Source organism: Palaemon carinicauda, chromosome 39 (assembly GCF_036898095.1).
Source record: "Palaemon carinicauda isolate YSFRI2023 chromosome 39, ASM3689809v2, whole genome shotgun sequence".
In the NCBI taxonomy this organism is placed as follows: Eukaryota; Metazoa; Arthropoda; class Malacostraca; order Decapoda; family Palaemonidae; genus Palaemon; species Palaemon carinicauda.
In genome coordinates, this window is record NC_090763.1 from 32,223,989 (window position 1) to 32,231,488 (window position 7,500).

Below are 7,500 nucleotides of genomic sequence, written 5' to 3' on the forward strand. Positions count from 1 at the left end.
ATAACATAAACCATCCGAGAAACCGTGCCATGGGAACCGACGCATCCAACAGCTCTCAAGATAAGGAAAACTATGAAAGAGAGATGAAGCCAAGCACAGCAGACTCGCATAGATATTACAGATGGTTCGGCCACCCTATGCAATAGCCAATACACTACAATGATATTCTCGACTGGATGGATTATGTAAGCACATTTTGCATTCATGAGCAGAAAGCCATTCTCTTCCACTTCCTGCTTGAGAAGAGATTCTCACCATCAACATCTGTTACTCCTCTTTTCTGCTTCTTCCTGCGTATTCATCTCCTCAAGTTGATCTCTCCCAGCATCTTTCCTTCCCTTTTCAAGACTTGCGACGGTAACGCAACAACCTCTTCCAGCAATTCTCTCCCACTGCCATCCTCCCAACAAGATTCCCCCATCCCCCTTGCACCAGTTTCATGTCAAGTGTTCCATTTCTGGAAAAGGATCCCACTCCGATGCCCCTTTCCAGGATCCATTTCTGGAAAAGGATACTACTCCAATGCTACTTTACAGGATCCATTTCTAGAAAAGGATACCACTCTGATACCCCTTTCCAGGATCCATTTCTGGAAAAGGGTCTCATACCGATGACAATTTCCAGGATCCATTTCTGGAAAAATATCTCACCCAGATGCCCCTTGCCAGGATCCATTTCTGGAAAAGGATCCCAATTCGATGCCACTTTCCAGGATCCGTTTCTGAAAAAGGATCCCACTCCGATGCCACCTTCCAGGATTCATTTCTGAAAAAGGATCCCACTCTGATATCACTTTCTTGATACCAGTTTCTAGGATCCTTTCTGGAAAATAATCCCACTCCAATGCCACTTTCCTGGATCAATTTCTGGAAAAGGATCCCACTCCGATGACACTTTCCAGGAAACATCTCCTCCTCTTCCTCCTCTCCTGTAATTTAATCTTCTCTGATGAACTGCATGTTAGTCTGCCCTACTTCCAAAGGACCTCCAGCTGTTTCCTCTTCTTTCATCATAATGTCAAGTCTTCCACTTTTTGGAAAAGAAATTCTTTCCTTTATCACTTTCCAGTAACCACCGTCTCTTGCCATTTCAATATTCTTCTGTAGTCTCCCCTAACAATCAATCTTTTCCAGAAACCATTCCATGATCTCCATCTTCCATTAGAACAAAGGTAAGTCTTCCAATTCCAAATGGTTAGGTAGGAGCCATTCTTTCAAGGGGTCGCTAAGACTTTTTTGAGATTTCCCTTTTCCAGCTGCGTGATGGCTGGTCAGGCAAACCTGAGAGAAAGAGCTGTTATCCTATTTTATCCATTGGCGTGATTATTCCTTTCAAGCACGCACCTACCTGCTGAACCATGCACGCAGGGAAAAAGCAAGATTCAAGCAGGTAGCGAGAAAGGATTCTCGACTTTCTTCTTGAGACGTCTCACTGCTCAAAGAATAAAGGACACAAACACGGTTTCGAATAACGTCTTCTCCATGAACTACTGGTCGACATTACAACCATTTTTTGCTACAATGGCTGTGAGCAGATATACTGTATGAGTCTGCTAGCTTTTTACTGCCAGTCTGTCTAGTTTTTTTTTATTTACTGATTTGCAAAAAGGGTAGAATAGTTTTAGATTTACTATCCTAATGTGTTTTTTTATTGACGGGAATCGTGGTACCTGTATATGTGTTTACTGTACTATATAAGTACCATATATGCATAATGTGAATATATTTCATATAATATATATATATATATATATATATATATATATATATAATGTGTGCGCATATATACATATATATATAATCACACACACGCATATATATATATATATATATATATATATATATATATAATGTGTGTGCATATATATATATATATATATATATATATATATATATATATAATCACACACACGCATATATACATATGTGTATATATATATATATATATATATATATATATATATATATATATATATATATATATATATATGTTTGTGTGGGTATGGGTACATGCTTACGTTCTTTTTATGCGATAGCATACGGAAAATGTTATCATACATGCACAACCCCACCTCGTTTAACATAGATAAAAGTGTGATAATAGTCATCTTTCTGCAAAAGAATCTATCTCTGGCGTTAAAAAGAATATCTTAATTGAAAAAAAAAAAGAAAAAAAAAAAAACATCGAATTAAAATGAAAACTTCTAAATAGGAGACTCACGAGTGCAATGATTTTCAAATCCATGAACTGCTGAAATGTCGAGACAATTGTCAATGTTTCGTGAACTTTTACCTTGACCTGCATTGCGTTACCACCCAATTTTCCCTCAGTTTTTCACAGTTTTAGCGTTGCAAACTAAAATGTACTGTTTTCATAGATGAAAATACACATACATACATATATGCATACATACATGCATGTATACATACATATTTCCGTCCACCCACATCAGAAGTTTGAAATTAGCTTTTTGTTAATGTTGCAGTTAAGCAACTATTATTATTATTATTATTATTATTATTAATATGAGTAGTAGTAGTAGTAGTAGTAGTAGTAGTAGTAGCCAACCTGCAACCCTTTTGTGGGTAAAGCAAAATACTGCAAACTCAAGTGTTCCAAATCGAAAGAAGTCTTGTGTGGAAAAGAATAGGGGAGGTACTGAATAAAATGCTTCCTGGTGATGCATATTTCAAATGTAAATTTCAACCTAAAAAAATAAATTTGTGAACAGATGACAATCAACAAACTATTGGCAGTTTCACGCAAATGCTTCATGGCAAAATTTAACATCTTGCCACCAAATGGTGCAGCAAGTGGCCACTAATTCTCTTTTCAAATTAATGCAAATTTCAAGTCACACATGCTCGCTAAGGTGGCGTCACGCGAGAGCGAACACCCGTGATTCAAAATCTGTAACTAAATTTGAATAATTCTTAACCTTTGCTGCAAAGCTTATGCAGATTTGCCACCAATATTGACAGCTAAATGCAGGTTATATATCAGTTTAGTGAGTTCAGTGTTACTGTATGGACATGAGTCGTGGTAAGACAATGAAATAATATCCAACAGATTTTGTAGATTTGAGGATAAGCGCCCCCCCCCCCCCCCCCCCCCGAAGGATATTGAGAGTTAAAAGCCAGGACAGGATTAGAAATAAAACTATAAGAGAGATTACTCGAGTGCCGTATGTGGATGAGATTGTGGTGAGGGGTAGATGGAGATGATTTGGGCATGCTCTTCGCATTCACCAAGAGAGATTAGTTCACCAAACTTTCAACTGAGCTCCACTAGGCACTAGAAGAGTTGGAATACCTAAGCCTACATGGCTGATGACTAAGAATGATGACTCAGGAGATGATGAATGGAGAAGTATTGTTTTAAAAGCTCAAGATAGAGACGACTGGGGAAATCTAACCGAGGCCCTTTGCGTCAGTAGGCGTAGGAGGAGATGATGATGATGAAAGCAAATGATGCTTCGTAACTGCATCTTGCTGGTTTGAAGCGGCTGGAAGAGAATCCCCGGTTTCTTCTACTCTCTAAATCATGTCACGGTTCGATAAGTATTATAATCTACTCATGAGGAAGAAATTCCTGGAAATTGTGGAAACGTTGATGACAGAAATTTCTCGTTTCCAATGAAGCACCGACGAATATAAAATCACTTTCTCAGCTTACAAGTCTCTCTCTCTCTCTCTCTCTCTCTCTCTCTCTCTCTCTCTCTCTCTCTCTCGTCATGCGCAGAATCGTTCGGAAACAGAATAATTCTTTCATGTAAATCCGTTCATCTTTAGATACTTTTCCACGTATAGAAAAAACTTTTGTGTAACTTTCTGTTCCGTAAAAGTATACAACAGAATCTGGTCTCACAATTGCGCTCTGATAATTATGCGGTCGAACTATGTCCGAGCTTCCTTTATGAAAGCTATCAAGAATTAAATTTTTTTCGATGATTCTATTAATTTCTCTCTTAGTTTTTATTGTAAATTTCTTTTAGAATTTCTTACAAATTATCAAGTAATAATTTCTTTTAGTCCATTTTTTTTCACATTTTTATATCGTACAGTTTCCTACCCTACCCTAATGTCACCAGATGACCTTAGTACTTTAGTAATTATGCTTGTCATCAGTTACCTATACGGCTGCTTCCTGCATATCCAAATGATCCTATTCTCACTTGCTGGCCTTTCTCTGGAGGACCTTAGCGTGCGAGTAATTAACCTATGTACAGACATGCCTGTTCAACGAAGGCAGTTTCAGCGAAGTCTTTTTGAACGATACTCTTCAGGCGATGGTCGTTTTCAGCATAACTATTTGAGCGTTGAGTAGCTTAAGCGATGAGTAATTCAAGCGATAAGTTAAGGGTCTCTAAAAGCGATGAGATAGTCTTGGTGTCTAGCGGGAAACTGAATTTGGGCATTTTAAAATCAATAGACCACAGTTTTTCATATAGTGAGAACGTAAGATTCATCGGCTTTTTATTTGATATTAAGTGGGTATACATTCTCATAGTCGCGGTCCAGTGAGAGTTGACATGAAAAAGATAAAAGTGTGATCGCTACCGAAAAGATTGATTCAGGACGTAGTACTTGTGGTTTCAGAGGAAGTTGCAACAAGACTTGGGACAGGAACAAATCAAAGAACCATGCTAAGGAAGCAGTGGACATTTATTATTTCCGAATCATACCACCTCACTTTTGGCAAATATATATATATATATATATATATATATATATATATATATATATATATATATTATATATATATATATATATATATTACTAGCCAAGCTACAATCCTAGTTGGAGAAGCAAGATGTTATAAGCCCAAGGGCTCCAACAAAGAAAAATAGCCCAGTGAGGAAAGGAAATAAGGAAATAAATAAATGATGAGACTAAATTAACAATATATCATTCTAAAAACAGTAACAGCGTCAAAACAGATATGTCCTATATAAACTATTAACAACGTCAAAAACAGATATGTCATATATAAACAATAAAAAGACTCATGTCAGCCTGGTCAACATAAAAACATTTGCTCCAACTTTGAACTTTTGAAGTTCTACAGATTCAACTACCCGATTAGGAAGATCATTCCACAACTTGGTAACAGCTGAAATAAAACATCTAGAATACTGTGTAGTATTGAGCCTCATGATGGAGAAGGCCTGGCTATTAGAATTAACTGCCTGCCTAGTATTACGAACAGGATAGAATTGTCCAGGGAAATCTGAATGTAAAGGATGGTCAGAGTTATGAAAAATCTTATGAAACATGCTTAATGAACTAATTGAACGACGGTGTCAAAGATTAATATCTAGATCAGGAATAAGAAATTTAATAGACCGTTAGTTTCTGTCCAACAAATTAAGATGGGAATCTGGAGCTGAACACCTGACAGGAGAACAATACTCAAAACAAGGTAGAATGAAAGAATTAAAACACTTATTCAGAATAGATTGATCACCGAACAGCTTGTAAGACTTTCTCAATAAGCCAATTTTTTGTGCAATTGAAGAAGACACAGACCTAATGTGTTTCTCAAAAGTATATTTGTTGTCGAGAATCACACCTGAAATTTTAAGAGTCATACAAATTTAAAGAAACATTATCAATACTGAGATCCGGATGTTGAGGAGCCACCGTCTTTGACCTACTTACAATCATACTTTGAGTTTTGTTAGGATTCAACTTCATACCCCATAATTTGCACCATGCACTAATTTTAGCTAAATCTCTATTAAGGGATTCACCAACCCCAGATCTATATTCAGGGGATGGAAATGATGCAAAGAGGGTAGCATCATCTGCATATGCAACAAGCTTGTTTTCTAGGCCAAACCACATGTCATGTGTATATAGTATGAAAAGTAATGTGCCAAGAACACTACCCTGTGGAACACCGGATATCACATTCCTATACTCACTATGGTGCCCATCAACAACAACTCTTTGAGATCTATTACTTAAAAAATCAATAATAATGCTAAGAAACGACCCACCCACTCCCAACTGTTTGAGTTTGAAAACAAGGGCCTCGTGATTAACACGGTCAAAGGCAGCACTAAAATCAAGGCCAATCATACGAACTTCCTGACCACAATCAAGGGATTTCTGTACAGCATTGAAGATTGTAAGAAGGGCATCACATGCTTCAAAGCCTTTACGAAAACCAAATTGCAAGCCAGGGAGTAGGTGATTACCTTCAGCAAACCTATTAAGACGTTTTGCCAGAAGACGTTCAAAAACTTTAGATAATATGGGAGTTATGGAAATTGGGCGGTAATCAATGGGACTTGAGCTACTACAAACACATTTACATAGAGAAGTAACATTACCAATTCTCCAACAAGTGCTAAAAGCTCCTCTTCTTGCTAACTTGCGCAAAATAACACACACACACATATATATATATATATATATATATATATATATATATATATATATATATATATATATATATATATATATATATATATATTTATTATATAACATTGGAGTTGGATATGTTAATCGTCTCATCGTTTTTTTGGCGCTAGTCTATATAATTTGGTGAATGATTAGGCTTATATTTCTTTTAATAACCTTTGTCAATCTCTTGATATAACCTGTTTATATTTTTCTTTTTTACTAAAATTGTATCATGAAGTTGAATTTTGTTTATTTCATTAAAGGTAGTGAGTGATGTTTGTATTTCTTTTAATAACTTTTGTCAAACTATTTACAGTAATATTTTTTTCATACTCTCTCTATAACATATGTTGGCGAAGTAAGTTTCGACTAAAATAAATATCAGAGTAGTAAATTGCTGAATCTAACATTCGCTCTAAATGCATCGCTTTAAATGAACTTCGCTCAATTGGCTTCACTGAAAAATATTTCGCTGAAAGTGACTTCGCTCAAACGACTGGCAACGCCACAAGTAATAGAATTATATCTACATCCTTCCTATTCAAATACCTGTTTTTCATGCAATGACCTTCCAGCTGACCTCGTTCTATATGGTCTCAGTTGTGGCTAGTCATTAAGCAGATGCAAGGTCGTCAAAATATACTCTGGGTATTTGACGGACCTTGAGCAGATGTAAAACAGGCTCAAAAGCAAGTATATATACGGCCGCCGAATCTAACTAAATATACCCTTCCTTCACCCTTTGGCATTCCAGGTGGCCTCAACATCTGATATTTCTCAGCATTCCAATAATGCAGCCTAAAATTGCAGTCCTCCTCTTGTTGCCAGCTCTCACGGGGCATAGCTGTGTATAAACAGCCCAGTAACACACACACACACACACACACACACGAAGCAGCAACACCGTTAATCACCCGAGGGTGGTAAAAAAGTGAACGAAGGCCTGGTTTGCTTCAGTCGGGAAAAAGGAGAGAGAAAAAAAGCAAGCATCTTTGAATTCAGAAAACTCCGAGGCGTGAAATGGTTGGTTGGTTGGTTGAGGAGTGTTTCTTTTTTTACATTAAACACTGGTTTTACAATTAATTTGGTC